We start from the raw sequence: 17,847 nt of genomic DNA, 5'->3' as shown, positions 1-17,847 counted from the left end.
ATAGCCAATACGCATTTGGCGTGGCTCACAGTTTTGGTCGCTTGTGGAAAGAGAGAGGATTTCTTACTTCCCATGGTACGAAAATTCAGCATGGACAATTAGTGAGTGAACTTCTTGAATCACTTACTTTGCCGACCCAAATTGCGATAGTGAAGTGTAGTGCGCATAAGAAGGTTACGGATGATGTGGGTCAAGGGAATGCGTTTGCAGATGAAGTAGCGAGAGAAACGGCGAAAGATGTGACGAGTCGGATGTATGTTGCAGGTCCTGCCAGATGGGTTGTGGAAGGAGGAATGTGTGAAGATACAACAGAAAGTGTGAAGATGATTCAGGCAGAAGCTACTGAGAAAGAATTGAGTATGTGGAGAGAGAGTACGGGAATGTTGGATTCAACAGGCTGTTGGGTTGAGTTGTCAGAGCACCAGCGATGGTTGTTGCTGGATGCATATGTGCTTCCGGTGGTTACTATGGCTCATGGGTTGGCTCACATTAGTTCAAAAGGAATATGTAAGTTGTTGGCTCTGGTATGGCAGAATGGTGGAATTCCTAAGTGTGCTGAGAATTTGGTTAAACACTGCATGATTTGCTTGATGCATAATCCTGGAAAGGGAACCCCAACTCCAGCGGGTCATTTTGCTCCTCCAACGTATCCGTTCGAGGTGTTGCAGATAGACTATATTCATATGGAAAGATGCAATAACTTGAAGTATGTCCTTGTGGTTGTTTGTGCCTTTTCCAGACGGATAGAGGCCTACCCCCTAAAGGATAATACTGCCCTGTCTACAGCCAAGGTTTTGCTCAAAGAACTCTTTCCCAGATATGGCTTGCCGAGGATGGTATGGAGTGATAATGGAAGTGAATTTGTGGGTCAGATTATGAAGAAAGTATGTGCGGGTCTGGGTATTAACCAGAAATTTCACGCTGCGAATCACCCCAAGTCAGCAGGCCTGGTCGAGTGCTATAATGGCACTCTGAAGCTGAAGTTGGCCAAGGTGCAAGCGAGCTCTGGTCTTACATGGCCCGATGCCTTACCATTGGCACTTTTGTCCATGAGAACGACAGTACATTCTCGCGTGGGACTTAGCCCATACAAGATTGTTTTTGGACGCCCGGCGAATGTCTGGGGTGTGCCGAGGCCTAAGAAGTACAGTGATATTGAGTACCCTATGTTGGTTGACTACTTACATGATTTGACTGCTAAATTGCGTGTTCTTCACCAACAGGTCCATGACACTTTGCCTTCAGTTTCTGTAGACGTTGGCCACACAATTCAACCTGGCGACTGGGTTCTAACCAAGAATTTCCAGAGGTCAAAGAACTTGGAACCAAGATGGACCGGTCTATACCAAGTCCTGTTATCAACTCGGACTGCTATTAAGGTGTTCGGCAAGAAAAACTGGGTACATGGTACCCATTGTAAGAAGATACCTTTGCCCTTACCGTACGATAAGTGGGTCCGGGAAGGTGTTGCCGATTTCGAGAGTGAAAGGGTTCCGAGATTTGTACCTTTTAGCGATGCACATCTGGAATGGACTCAGTCAGAACGTGCGGATGATAAAGTCTTGCAAGAAGGTGTGCCGCCGTGTTTGAGACTTGATACTATGCACCCAGAGACACTCTTTCAGGAGCAAACTGTGCCTGGTAAAGAACGCTACAACTTAAGGTCTAAAAAGGACAAATAAAATTTGATTTTTTTTGTGAATTACACTCTTTCAGACAAGAGACTATTTTTCTTTTTCTTTTTCGAACCACCATCCGGGTTCAGCTGCAGGTTCGCGGTATCAGAACTTAAGGGGTGGCCCGCGTATTGACGAAAGGTCTGCGGTTCTAGGGACCTCTAGGACGCCTGGACGCACACTTGAGTGAAGAAGGAAAATTGCAGCGAGCAGCATGTTAGAGGATGGAGTCTGTTGTAACTGAAAGAGATGTTGAGAGAATAGATCTTAAGACAAGATTTTGTACATTGATACATAGCAACATGTTTTATAATATTGTGCTTTTTGATGTTTTTAAGTATCACATTAGCTTGTGTGGGTTGGACTGTCTATGCTACACAACAGACATCTGCACCCACCTCCCAACCTATGCTTTCTTTCACTACTGTTTCTTTGCACCAGTTTTATACGTTGCCTGAACATGAACAGACAAGGAGATCAGAATTTGTCAACAACTCGTTTATACAGTTGTTGCATCAGCATCAGTTAGTATTAAATACCACTAATTGTTGGGTTTGTGGTCTTATGCCTCATACGACAGATAAAGGTATGCCATATTTGGTTTTGCCTTTTTCTTTTAATAGGTCTGTGTGGGCTTTTCAGACCACGTTTATCTATGCAAATGAGGTACGCCCCTTACGGTCCCTTAAAGATAACTCAAGCAATAGTGCCTTAATAAGGGGAATAGTAGCTATGATCCGAGATATTGATGCATATAATGCTATCCCTAAGGATGAGGTGCAGGCTTACGTTGGTTGGAACGTGACTGGATATAGTACCAGTTTGACAGAGAAGGAGAGACGAAAAAGGTCTCCCCCTATTTGGATTGTACCCCACCGAGGCCACTTTTGTTTTCAAGGTAATGGTCGGAATCCGAAAGCTCAGCTAGGTAAGAGTGTGTGTGCTCAAACCTATGTCTATTCATCTCGGACTTCTCCACCGTTTGTGCCAGCTAAAGGCACATATTTTGTTTGTCATGACAGAGCCTATACATGGTTGCCACCTGATTTTTCAGGAACGTGTTATGTGGCGTTTCTACTTCCCCCTACATACACTACTGCTTCAGAATATCATAGAACGAGATATGGTAGAGGTGTCTTCAATAAGGAAGATACCGCAGCACACGAAGTAGGAGATTTCTTCAAGGGCTTCTTGCCCTTTTGGGGTCCTATGATCAATAGTAGGCATATTTGACAGCTTGTCCGCGTTGTTGAAGCTACTATTAATGAGACAGCAGGTGCTCTTAGTAATGTTACAGCTGAGCTTCAAGCGGACCGCCTTATGACTTTGCAGAACCGTATGGTATTAGACATCATACTTGCAGATCGAGGAGGAGTATGTAAATTGATTGGATCCAGTTGCTGTGTTTACATACCAGATAATGCCCCTACAGTGTACCAAGCCATCTCTAGGTTGTATAAAATCTCTGAGTCTATCCATGTAGACGAAGGAGACTGGTCATTGATGGGATGGTTTTGGGGACTGCTGTCCAAATGGGGATGGAAGATTTTGACATTCCTTGGTATGGTTTTAACCATCCTTTTCTCTTGTTGTCTTTGCATCCAGTGTGGTCCCTCCATTTGTAGTCTTTGTGCTACTATGTGTGTTCGGAGACCTGCCCCGAGAGAAGTAGAGAATAATAAGATGATGCTACAGCAACACCTTGATGACCTAATGAATATCGACATAGACCTAGATTCAGATTAACATGAGTCTTAGGTTATTGCCTACGTAATGGCAAAAGGAGGGTCTGAGGTTCTGCAATTCTCGAGTCTGACTCTATTTTGTTCTTTGCCACCATTTTGTGTTGCCCTCACGTAGGCCTGTGAAGGTAGCCTGGCGAATAAAGTGGCCTGGCCTTCTTAGTTCATGTATACATTAACTAGGTTTCTTTTTGACTCTGAAATGAACTGTAAGAAACTGACCTCTGCACCTGAAACTGACCCCGCAAAGCCAATTTCCCGATCGATCTTTGTCTAAGATTGCCAATCAATGTTCAGGACATCGTTAACTTTTAGTTTCCTTGCACATGCCTTATCTTGTTCAGCATCTGTTACCGTTTCTCTTTTTATGTTTCTTCATTACATGGGTTATGCTTTCAATTATAGGTTTGTCCGGCTTGTGGAGATTGAATTTGGGACATTCCTAATAATTAACTTTTGGGTTGGGATACTGTAAATTGAGTTATTGTTATGTGACACTTTGTTTGAAAATGTACCTTATTGGCTAGAATTTTGTGCAGTGGGTGTACATTTATAATGTGAATATTGGGTATAAAAGGAGACGTCTCGCCTTAGTAAAATGAGCAGTCTCCTGAGAATTTACACCGTGATGTATTTCTAGGATCACTGTTACTAGCTGCAGCTAATAAACTTGGTCTCTGATGCCACCCAGAAGTATTCCGTGTCTCTGTATACCAAGACAGGTGAACTCGAAGATCGTAGGCGTGCCCCTGACGCCGCTGGGTTAAACCCCGGTTCTTCACGTGGATTTTTATCGCTGATATAGCGTGCTATTAGCAACGCTTATCTCAAAAGCGATAAAAATCCTAGCGCTAACTGCCAAACGTGAGATTATCATTGGAAACCCAGCGATACTCCCACGAAGTTTGGCGATAGCTTGCTGATAGGGCCTCACATACTTAGCCATGATATCTACCCTCCATAGGATATCATGGCTAAGTCAGTTTCAAAGCAGGCGTAAGTAAAGTAGCGATAACAGAGGTTATCGCTACTTTTCTTGTCGCTATGCAGCTTTGCGTGACGCTTTGTAATAGGAGAAATGTCGCTTAGTGACATTTCTCCCGTTATCCTGGGGAGGAACGCCCACTTTGCATCTCATTAGAGATGCAAAGATGGGCGTTAGCAATTCAGGCGCTAAGGCAAGGTTTCACGCGATAGCGTGACCTTGCTAATATAGCGATAAAATTATCACCGCTTTTTGGCCGAAAAGGCCGCAAAAGCGCCGATAATTTTATATAGCCGCCTTATAGTTATGCCCCTTAATTTGGCCACTGCGAACCTAGAATGCTTTTCTTCTACAACACACGAGGGTTCTCTTAGCGTGATAAGAGCCAGCGATAACCAGAGCCCTTCCTTGAGCACCTCCAAGTAAACTGAGATGCTGTTGGAACACCCACAGATACTGAAATCTCTGTACTAGAACCACTGGAAGTGGAGAAGGATCTAGTCCAGCCTCCGTCAAGACTCACTCAGAGCTCTGCTCAATTTGAGCTCTTTATATCACTGATACTCAGGGCTCTGCTCAGTCAGAGCTCTTTATACCTGACCTCAGGACACCCCCCACGCCGCACGGCTCACCAGCGGTGCCCCCTCGCTGCTGCTCGTTGTCCCTGCTCCGTTTTTGGCCCGTTTTTCATGCTCACCGCTTCTTTTTCTGTTCTTGCTCCCTTTTAGCCCGATTTTTCGTGCCCACTGTATCTTTGTTCCTGTACTTGTGTTTTTAACTCCTGCATTGTATTCACTTGTGCTTTTGTTTTGTTTAGCGAGCCTCGCTAATCCCTCTGGTGCCCCACTCGCTTCCCGCCGCGGCTCCATTGCGGCCCCGCCCCCTTTTTCCTTCTGTACCCGATTGGCTGCCCCGCTCCCACCTCCCAGCTGCTCCGCCCTCCCACTTGGCCTCATATGGAGCCCGCGCGGTGCAGGTAAGTGTGACCTGACCTCAGGACACCCCCCACGCCGCACGACTCGCCAGCGGTGCCCCCTCGCTGCTGCTCATTGTCCCTGCTCCGTTTTTGGCCCGTTGTTCATGCTCACTGCCTCTTTTTCTGTACTTGCTCCCTTTTAGCCCGATTTTTCGTGCCCACTGTATCTTTGTTCCTGTACTTGGGTTTTTAACTCCTGCATTGTATTCACTTGTGCTTTTGTTTTGTTTAGCGTGCCTCGCTAATCCCTCTGGTGCCCCCACCCGCTCCCCGCTTCCCGCCGCTGCTCCATCGCGGCCCCGCCCCCTTTTCCTTCTGTACCCGATTGGCCGCCCCGCTCCCGCCTCCCAGCTGCTCCGCCCTCCCACTTGGCCTCATATGGAGCCCGCGCGGTGCAGGTAAGTGTGACCTGACCTCAGGACACCCGCGACGCCGCACGGCTCGCCAGTGGTGCCCCCTCGCTGCTGCTCGTTGTCCCTGCTCTGTTTTTGGCCCGTTTTTCATGCTCACTGCTTCTTTTTATGTTCTTGTTCCCTTTTAGCCCGATTTTTCGTGCCCACTGTATCTTTATTCCTGTACTTGTGTTTTTAACTCCTGCATTGTATTCACTTGTGCTTTTGTTTTGTTTAGCGTGCCTCGCTAATCCCTCTGGTGCCCCCACCCGCTCCCCGCTTCCCGCAGCTGCTCCATCGCGGCCCGCCCCCTTTTTCCCTCTGTACCCGATTGGCCGCCCCGCTCCCGCCTCCCAGCTGCTCCGCCCTCACACTTTGCCTCATATGGAGCCCGCGCGTTCGCGCAGCGGTCACGCGCAGCGGGTGCGCCGATTGTGCGCTGAAGGCGCGCCAAAGGCAAGCCCGTCTACGCCCGTCCGCGCCTGGACCGCGCCCAGCGCCAGGACCCCTGGCCCCCGAAGATGCCAGCCCACACGACGGACTTACGATGCCGCCACCCTCAACGCACTCAACGCTGGACGGAACCCCGCCTGCTACCGAGCCACCCCGAAACGCGCCCACGGACCCTTCACCTGCCAAACCTGCAAGTTCACCTGCCTCCGGACCTGCACCGCACCCGCCAAGCCGAACACCAGCAACAACCACCTCAAGTGCATCCTGCTCAACACCCGCTCCGTCCACAGACACACCGTCGAACTCTGGAACCTCCTCGACACAACATCGCCAGACGTCGCCTTCCTCACAGAAACCTGGATGAACGCCTCCTCAGCGCCCGACATCGCCACAGCCATCCCGGACGGATACAAGATCACCCGGAGGGACCGCGTCAACCAGACCGGAGGAGGCATCGCCATCGTACACAAGAACACCATCCGCATCACAACCAACTCCGACGACACCTTCACCGCCGCCGAGCACCTCTACTTCCAGATACACACCGACCCAAAGACCACCTTCAGAGGCACCCTCATCTACAGACCCCCGGGACCATGCACACAATTCAGCAAAGACATCGCAGACTTCATCAGCCCGCACGCCCTCCCCTCCGCTGACTACATCCTCCTAGGGGACCTCAACTTCCACCTGGAGAACAACAAGGACTGCAACACCACCACCCTGCTGGACAACCTCGCCAACCTCGGACTCAAGCAACTGGTGAACACCCCCACCCACTACGCCGGCCACACGCTTGACCCCGTCTTCTCTTCCAGCAAGCACGTCTCCTTCAGCCACTCCACCGTACTTCATTGGACTGACCACAGCTGCGTCCACTTCAGCTTCAGATGAATCATGACCCACCACCACCCGCAACAGGTTCCTCACCGGAGCTGGAGCAAGATCACCACCGAGCAGCTCACCACCTCCCTCAGCCAGAACCCTCCCGCCAGCACAACGGACCCCAACGAAGCAGCCAGCAACCTCACACAGTGGCTGACCGCCTGCGCCGACGACCTCGCACCACTGAAGAACCCTCCCAGCAGACCCGGCAGCAAGAAAGCCCCCTGGTTCACCGACGAACTCAAGGACTCCAAGAAGAACTGCCGCACCCTCGAGAAAGCCTGGCGCCACGACCAGACCACAGACAACATGACCGCCCTCAAGCATGCCATCCGCAAGCACCACCAGCTGATCCGCACCATCAAGAAGACAGCATTCAAAGAAAGACTGGACAACAACGCCCACAACAGCAAGGAACTCTTCAGCATCGTCAAAGAGCTCTCCAACCCCAGCACCGGAAACAACGACATCACTCCTTCACAAGACCTCTGCGACTCACTCGCCTCGTTCTTCCACCGCAAGATCGCCGACATACACAACAGCTTCGGCGCACCAACCACGCACCCAACCGCCGAACCAATGCCCCCCACCACCACCCTCTGCACCTGGACCCCGGTCAGCACCGAAGACACCACCCGCACAATGAACACCATCCACTCCGGATCTCCAACCGACCCCTGCCCCACCACATCTTCAACAAGGCCGACTACATCATCGCACCCCAACTCCGGGACATCATCAACACCTCCTTCCACACCGCCACCTTCCCGGAGAGCTGGAAGCACGCCGAGCTCAGCGCCCTCCTGAAGAAACCAACAGCGGACCCCACCGACCTCAAGAACTTCCGCCCCATTTCGCTCCTCCCTTTTCCTGCCAAAGTCATCGAGAAGACCGTCAACAGACAGCTCGCCGCCTTCCTCGAGATGAACGGATCCCTCGACCCCTCGCAGTCCGGTTTTCGAGCAAACCACAGCACCGAGACCGCACTGATCGCAGCCACCGATGACATCAGATCCCTGCTCGACAACAGAGAAACAGCGGCCCTCATCCTCCTGGACCTCTCTGCAACGTTCGACACTGTCTGCCACCGCACCCTAGTACAGCGCCTCAGCAACATCGGGATCCAAGAGAAGGCACTGAAGTGGATCATCTCGTTCCTCGCCAGAAGAACTCAGAGAGTCCGCCTCCCCCCGTTCAGATCCGATACCACCGAAGTCATCTGCGGCGTACCACAAGGATCATCACTCAGCCCAACCCTCTTCAACATCTACATGAGCCCCCTCGCAGCCATCGCACGCCAACACAACCTCAACATCATATCCTACGCCGACGACACCCAGCTGATCCTCTCCCTCACCAACGACCCCGCCACCGCCAGAACCAGCCTCCAGGAAGGGATGAAAGACGTCGCCGAATGGATGAAGAACAGCCGCCTGAAACTGAACTCAGACAAGACGGAAGTCCTCATCCTGGGATCATCGCCCTCCGCCTGGGACAACTCCTGGTGGCCCCCTGCCCTGGGCACCACTCCCAAGCCAACGGACCACGCACGCAACCTGGGCTTCATCCTGGACTCCTCCCTCTCGATGACCAGACAAGTCAACGCCGTCTCATCATCATGCTTCAACACCCTGCGCATGCTACGTAAGATCTTCCGATGGATCCCCACCGAAACTAGGAGGACGGTCACCCAGGCACTCGTCACCAGCCGACTGGACTACGGGAACACCCTCTATGCCGGAACCACAGCCAAACTTCAAAAAAGACTCCAACGTATCCAGAACGCCTCCGCACGACTCGTCCTGGACATCCCCCGACACAGCCACATCTCCGGCCACCTGAGAGACCTGCACTGGCTCCCCGTCAGCAAGAGGATCACGTTCAGGCTCCTCACCCACGCACACAAGGCCCTCCACGACCTGGGCCCCATGTACCTCAACAACCGCCTGACCTTCTACACGTCCACCCCCAGCTACAATCGACCAGCCTCGCCCTCGCCGCCGTACCACGCATCCGCAGAGCCACCGCCGGAGGAAGATCCTTCTCCTACCTGGCAGCCAAGAATTGGAACTCCCTCCCCATCCACCTTCGGCTGACCCAGGGCCATCTCTCCTTCAGGAAGCAACTCAAGACCTGGCTCTTCGAGCAGTAACGGACCCCTCTCCCCCAGCGCCTTGAGACCCTTCCGGGTGAGTAGCGCGCTATACAAATGCTATGATTGATTGATTGATTTATACCACTGATACTCAGGGCTCTGCTCAATTAGAGCTCTTTGTACCCCTGATACTCAGGGCTCTGCTCAGTCAGAGCTCTTTATACCACTGATACTCAGAGCTCTGCTCAATTAGAGCTCTTTATACCACTGATACTCAGGGCTCTGCTCAGTCAGAACTCTTTATACCACTGATACTCAGAGCTCTGCACAATTAGAGCTCTTTATACCCCTGATACTCAGGGCTCTGCTCAGTCAGAGCTCTTTATACCACTGATACTCAGGGTTCTGCTCAGTCAGAGCTCTTTATACCACTGATACTCAGGGCTCTGCTCAGTCAGAGATCTTTATACCACTGATACTCAGGGTTCTGCTCAGTCAGAGCTCTTTATACCACTGACACTCGGGGCTCTGCTCAGTCAGAGCTCTTTATACCACTGATACTCAGAGCTCTGCTCAATTAGAGATCTTTATACCCCTGATACTCGGGGCTCTGCTCAGTCAGAGCTCTTTATACCACTGACACTCAGGGCTCTGCTCAATTAGAGCTCTTTATACCCCTGATACTCGGGGCTCTGCTCAGTCAGAGCTCTTTATACCACTGACACTCAGGGCTCTGCTCGGTCAGAGCTCTTTATACCACTGACACTCAGGGCTCTGCTCAATTAGAGCTCTTTGTACCCCTGATACTCAGGGCTCTGCTCAGTCAGAGCTCTTTATACCACTGACACTCAGGGCTCTGCTCAAATAGAGCTCTTTATACCACTGACACTCGGGGCTCTGCTCAATTAGAGCTCTTTATACCACTGATACTCAGGGCTCTGCTCAGTCAGAGCTCTTTACACCCCTGATACTCAGGGCTCTGCTCAATTAGAGCTCTTTATACCCCTGACACTCGGGGCTCTGCTCAGTCAGAGCTCTTTACACCCCTGATACTCAGGGCTCTGCTCAATTAGAGCTCTTTATACCCCTGATACTCGGGGCTCTGCTCAGTCAGAGCTCTTTGTACCACTGATACTCAGAGCTCTGCTCAATTAGAGCTCTTTGTACCCCTGATACTCGGGGCTCTGCTCAGTCAGAGCTCTTTGTACCACTGATACTCAGAGCTCTGCTCAATTAGAGCTCTTTGTACCCCTGATACTCAGGGCTCTGCTCAGTCAGAGCTCTTTATACCAATGATACTCAGGGCTCTGCTCAGTCAGAACTCTTTATACCACTGATACTCAGAGCTCTGCTCAATTAGAGATCTTTGTACCCCTGATACTCAGGGCTCTGCTCAGTCAGAGCTCTTTATACCACTGATACTCAGGGCTCTGCTCAGTCAGAACTCTTTATACCACTAACACTCGGGGCTCTGCTCAATTAGAGCTCTTTATACCACTGATACTCAGGGCTCTGCTCAGTCAGAGCTCTTTACACCCCTGATACTCAGGGCTCTGCTCAGTCAGAGCTCTTTATACCACTGATACTCAGGGCTCTGCTCAGTCAGAGCTCTTTATACCACTGATACTCAGGGCTCTCCTCAATTAGAGCTCTTTTATACCCCTGATACTCAGAGCTCTGCTCAATTAGAGCTCTTTATACCCCTGATACTCAGGGCTCTGCTCAGTCAGAGCTCTTTATACCACTGATACTCAGATCTCTGCTCAATTAGAGATCTTTGTACCCCTGATACTCAGGGCTCTGCTCAGTCAGAGCTCTTTATACCACTGATACTCAGGGCTCTGCTCAGTCAGAACTCTTTATACCACTGATACTCAGAGCTCTGCTCAATTAGAGCTCTTTATACCCCTGATACTCAGGGCTCTGCTCAGTCAGAGCTCTTTATACCACTGATACTCAGAGCTCTGCTCAATTAGAGCTCTTTGTACCCCTGATACTCAGGGCTCTGCTCAGACAGAGTTCTTTATACCAATGATACTCAGGGCTCTGCTCAGTCAGAACTCTTTATACCACTGATACTCAGAGCTCTGCTCAATTAGAGCTCTTTATACCACTGATACTCAGGGCTCTGCTCAGTCAGAGCTCTTTATACCACTGATACTCAGGGCTCTGCTCAGTCAGAACTCTTTATACCACTAATACTCAGAGCTCTGCTCAATTAGAGCTCTTTATACCACTGATACTCAGGGCTCTGCTCAGTCAGAGCTCTTTATACCACTGATACTCAGGGGTCTGCTCAGTCAGATCTCTTTATACCACTGATACCCAGGGCCAAGTCTCAGCGGTGCTGAGCGCCGGCAGCTTTTTAAAGGGGGCCTCGAAACGGGTCTCTATCGGGATCTGTTTTGTGCCCTGGCACAGGCGGTCCATTGTCATGGTGTCAGAAGGGCTTTAAGTCGAAGCTTTTTCAATATTATATACAAGCCATAGTTGCTGCTTATTTATCTTAAGCAACTAACAATCAATGACAAAGCCAATAGTCATGACTTGTAGGTATGATGTTACTTGTTGTATCATATCTGGATGCAATGACAGAAACAGCAAAATACAAGTTGGGCGGCATACTATGCTAAGCACAGATTTTTAGCTTAGGTGTTTTTAAGTCACGCCCTTAATTACATTGGCCACGCATAGCATAACAAAATGAAACATAGCATAGCATAACAAAACATAGCATAGCATAACAAAACAAAACATAGCATAACAAATCATAGCATAACAAAACACAACAAAACATAGCATAACAAAACATAGCATAGCATAACAAAACAAAACATAGCATAGCATAGAATAGCAAAACACAACAAAACATAGCACAGCATAACAAAACAAAACATAGCATAGCATAGAATAGCAAAACACAACAAAACATAGCACAGCATAACAAAACACAACAAAACACAGCATAGCATAGCATAACAACATACAACAAAACATAGCATAGCATAACATAACAAAACATAGCATAGCATAACAAAACACAACAAAACATATTATTGCATAGCATAACATAGCATAGCATAACATAACATAAGAAAACATAGCATTAAATTTGATAAACTCATAGAAGCGGGCTAGCTAGCTTTAACGGGCAGTGACTGTAAGCAACGCCGTCAACCCAGAAGCAGTCACTCGGTCACCTTTGCTCTTGTATTGCAGTGGCTTCGTTTATTAAACAGTGCCCATATTTATACTGTTAGCACTTTACTTGTGCAAATTTCAGGGCTCACAAAACTTTGATGAATCGAAATTCACAACTGAGGCTGTTAAGTTCGCGCTATATAAAACCCCAAGGATAAATAAAAAACATTGCCATTTACAATGTGAATAGCTCCAACAAATACAAGACCTATTACAAAGTACAAAACATTGCCATTTACAATGCCAATAGCTCCAGCTCCAACAAATGCGAGACCTATTGCATTTCCAATGCTTGTTCCAAATGCAGGAATGGTAAAGGGATTTGGCAGTACTCCTCATACACAGATAAAAACCAGATTTTCAAGCCTTTTTCTAGAGTTTAGTAAACCCTCTATGGGGCGCCTTAAGGACAGTGTATTGGCTTGCCCTATGTTATAACCAGCTCTGCAGATGTGGCCCATCTCCACCTCTGCTGCATTCTGTATGTACTGCCCGAGGGAGGCAGGGGTAACCATCTGAAATAAGATCTGTCTTCTGCTAGTCTTAGGTGCCGAATTCATTTACGAGTATGGGAAGTAGTACTACAAGAATACTCTTTTATCTACTCTTAAATGCCTTTGTGAGTTGCCCCAAGGCATCCAACTCCCTTTTTGGAGAAGTTCAAAGAGTGCACAGACCTTTCTGTTTGTACTGATATTAACCAAATAGCCCCTCATTATTTCCATTTGAGATGCTTTGTGGTGAAGTGACGAAGACATTTCCCAGCACGTGAAAAAGTACTAGAGGAGTACTGCAGGAGTACTACTTTACATACTCCAAAATGCCTTTGTGAATAGGCTCTTTGGTCTGGCCGAGTTTTGAAAAAGATGAATGTGCCTCATTGTAACACACCAGGTTGAGCAGGGACACTCCCCACTGCCAGGGCTTAATATGCAAAAAATAAGGGACAGGGCCCTCAACAGGAGGCCACTGCAGCTTCCACCAACCGTTGACCCTGCCAGCGCCACCGATTACAGTACCAGCACAACTACGAACCATCACACTCCTCTAAGTGTGATAGTTTAGACTATTCCAGGCCCCTAAAAGCTATAAGATTGGGTGGCAGGTAATAATAATTTTTGGTGTAGATGGTATGAATAAACAACTGTGTTTTTGTGCTTATCTCTAAATCAGACAACTAGCACCACCATGTGACAGATTGTCATAAGTGCCGGTGTTGACAATTAAGTACCGGTGCTGAGCACCGGAGACCACCGGCTCAAATTAAGCACTGCCCACTGCCCTATTTGCTTAGCAACCTCTTCTTTTTCCAGTGATCCATTGAAGTGCCAGATAGAGCCAGGAGCATCTGTAGGGGCCACAAGACAATTCGAGGGTAGAGTAGGGTTGCAGTCACTGGCTACAGGACAAATACAGTTGCCCATTGGGCTTGTGCAATGCATCAGAACCAACTCATCCGGCCCTGGCCTATGCACAAGCTGAGCCCCAGTGCATAGGGTGCATGAAACACAAAGCAAGAGTGCACACGCCCTCTCCAAGAGGGTACATTCAAAACAATTACTTATCCATATTTTGACTATGCCAGGCATTGGACATATGGCCCTGTGCCTGTAGTAGCCAGGTGCAACACATGCAATATAAACCAAAGTCTGCTTTAATTAGAATTAACCATATATATTTAGTAAGTTTGAAGACCATGTGCCTAACATAACATGAAAAGTACAAGCATCTGAGATTCACACCTTTCCTTTAAGTGGATCAAATGATGCACCTTTGGAGGCAGGAGATATACCCAGCAGCAGATGCTCACATTCGGGTAACCTGGAGATTGTGATGGACACTTTTCACAAAGAGGCTCATGTAAACTTTACCACCATAACAAGCATTGGCAAAGCCAACAGGTCTCACTTACACAAGAGCTATTGATTTGACAATGTGTTTTAGCCATGGATAAAAAGTTAGTGCTGTAGAGAACAGTAGCATTGAGTGGAGTGGAATGTCCTGTCATAGACTGGAGTGGTGCAGAGTGGTATAGAGGGGAGGAGAGTGGTGTAGAGTGGAGTGTTGTAGAAAAGTGGTGTAGATCAGGGCTGTACTGGCCATAGTGGGCATCATGCATTTGCCCTGGAGACTGCAAGGGTGGGGGCCGGTTTTGAAGTGGCGGGGGCCAGTTTTGTTACTCGGGCCGATTTTGCAGCGATGCTGCAATATCGGCCCCCGGTAACAAAAGCAGCAGTGCAGGGGGACCGTGTTAAGCAGCAATGCTTCACACTTGCCACCCCCGTCCCCAGGGGTTTGAGGGCCGGTTTGACAAAATTGCCAGGGCTGCTGGGGGTTTCCAGTCCAACCCTGCCATAGATTGAAGTCAATTAATCAGGTGTTTATATAGCGTGGCTACTCACCCGTAAGGGTCCCAAGGCACTGGCAGTAGAGTGTCGTAGAGTTGAGTGGTCTAGAGTGGGGTAAAGTAGCATACAGTGGAGTAGTTCGGTGTAGAGTGGCGTGGAGTAGAGTGAAGTAGGTTGTCATAGAGTGGAGTGGCATAGAGTGGACTGTCATGGAGTGGTGTGGAGTAGAGTAGAGTGGCATAGAGTAGAGTGGCTTAGAGTGGAGTAGAGTGGCATAGAGTATCGTAGATTGGGGTGTCTTAGAGTGGAGTAGAGTGTTATAGAGTGGAGTGGCTTAGAGTAGAGTGGAGTAGAGTAAAGAGTTTTAGAGTGGAGTGTCGTAAAGGGGAGTAGAGTGGAATGGCATAGAGTGGGGTAGAGTTTAGTATCTTACAGTGACACGGCGTAGAATGAAGTGGAGTGGCATAGAGTAGAGTGGAGCAGAGTAGAGAGGAGTAGAGGAAAGTGGAGTGCAAAGGAGTAAAGTGGAGCAGAGTAAAGTAAAGTGGAGTGTTGGTGAGCGGAGTTGTGTAAAGCGTAGTGTTGTACAGTGGTGTAGAGTGTCATAGAGTGGAGTGGCATTGAGTGGAGAATCAGAGTTGAGTGGTGTACAGTGGAGTAGCTTAGAGTGGTTCACTGACAGAATATCGAGGAGCAAATTATCGACCTGCCAAAATATCGACGAAAAACTAAAGAATGACAGAATATCGACTTCCTATCTACAAACAGGTAAGTACAAAAATATCAAATCCAAAATATCGTTTTAAATTATATAGTTTGTTAAAAGTAATTTAAAATAATGAAATAATAAATATAATTAAGTGAAACATACTTAAAAATACTTAAATAACCTTAAAATTAATAAATAATTAATGTAAATTTAAAAAAAAATAAACATTCTATTTTATTTTTTAATACATATATATGTTAACTTAATATTATTAAAAAATATTCAATATTTTTAGTTCTATATAGCGGGAGGTTAAAATTTACTATTCCCACTCCAGTGAGTGCAACAGTATGGAAAGCATTGGATAGCGGGACGGTAAAAAATACTGTTCTCACTCCAGTGAGTGCAACAGTAAGGAAAGCGTATGATAGCGGGAGGGTAAAAATTACTATTCCCACTCCATTGAGTGCAACAGTAGGGAAAGCGTTGTATAGCGGGTAGGTAAAAATTACTATTCCCACTCCGGTGAGTGCAACAGTAGGGAAAGCATTGGATAGCGGGAGGGTAAAAAGTACTCTTCCCCCTCCAGTGAGTGCAACAGTAGGGAAAGTAATGATTTAATAATTAAATATATATAAATTAATTATCAATACCAATAAAAATTTATTAAAAATCAATTACCAATTACCAATTATTTGATAATTAATTATAAATACCAATACATATTACTTATTAAAAATGTATTGCCTGTTAATAATTAACAACAGCATATTTTTAGTGCCAAAAATTAATAAGTAATACAAAATGTTTCCCAATTCATAATTAATTAACAGTAAATTAATTATCAATACACTTTTTTCAATAATTACTTAATTACAATTAAATTACTTCCCACCCTAGTCCCCTTTAATCCCACAAACCACGCCGAATAATAAATTAATACAATTAATATAATTCTCAATTAATCACTTAATAAAAATTAATTACAAATTAACAACAATTAATTACCAATTAATAATTAATTAGCAATACATTATCAATACCAATAAATAAAAATAAATAATTACTTAATTACAATTAAATTACTTCCCACCCTATTCCCCTATAAACCCACAACATGCTCTAAATAATAAATAATACGATTTATATAATTATCAATTATTAAATTAATAAAAATCAATTACCAATTAATAAAAATGAATTACAAATTAATAATTAATTAACAATACATTATTTATCAATGCCAATAAATAAAATTAAATAATCACTTAATTACAATTAAATTACTTCCCACCCTTTTCCCCTATAAACCCACAACCCGCTACAGAACTAGAACACAAAATTAAATTAAATTAAATTAAAAATAATTAATAATTCCTAAAAATGTATATTTAATTTACTATAATTAAATTACTTCCCACCCTATTCCCCTATAAACCCACAATCTGCTTCGGAATTAACTTACGCAATAATTAAATAACATAATATTCATTACTTTAAAAAAATTAAGACATACATTAAAAAAATAATACATACTTTTAACACATATACTAACACTTAAAACACTATAAAAAAAATCGATATTTTTAACAACTATATTATGACTGTCGATATTACTTACTTTGATATTATGACAATCGGTATTTCTTACCTGAATTTCGATATTCTGCACTACTATATTTTGGCAATTCGATATTCTGTCCATTCTATATATTTTTTCTCGATATTGTGACTAGTTGCGGCTTAGAGGTACGTCGAGTGGCCTGGAGTGGTATAGAGTGGAATAGAGTGGCAGAGAATATCGAGTGAAGTGTCATAGAGGGAAGTAGAGTATTATAGAGTGGAGTGGCATAGAGTAGAGTGGAGCAGAGTAAAGTGTTGTAGAATGGAGTGTCATAGAGGGAAGTAGAGTGTTGTAGAGTGGAGTGGTGTAGAGTAGAGTGGAGCAGAGTAAAGTGTTGTAGAATGGAGTGGCATAGAGGGAAGTAGAGTGTTGTAGAGTGGAATGGCATATAGTGGGGTAGAGTTTAGTATCTTACAGTGGTGGGCCGTACAATTTTATTTATTTATTTATTTATTAAATTTGTAAGGCGCAACAGCTACCCAAAAAGGGTTTCCCGGCACCTGGACAAAACTGGAAGAAAACAGGAAAACAGAAAGAGTTATTGATTCTGAGAAAATTATTGGTTAAATAACCAAGTTTTTAGTAAGCGACGAAACTGGGTATACAAGGTTTCCTTGCGTATAGCAAGAGGAATGGAGTTCCAAAGAGTGGGGCCTAGAACCGAAAAAGATCTATCACCCATTCTGGCAAGTTTAAACCTTGGAACTAAACATTTTTCAAGAGAAGCAGGGCGGAGATGATGGGTAGGAACATAGGGGCAG

This window comes from Triturus cristatus, chromosome 8 (assembly GCF_964204655.1).
Source record: "Triturus cristatus chromosome 8, aTriCri1.1, whole genome shotgun sequence".
Classification (NCBI taxonomy): domain Eukaryota; kingdom Metazoa; phylum Chordata; class Amphibia; order Caudata; family Salamandridae; genus Triturus; species Triturus cristatus.
This window is presented reverse-complemented; position numbering follows the sequence as displayed.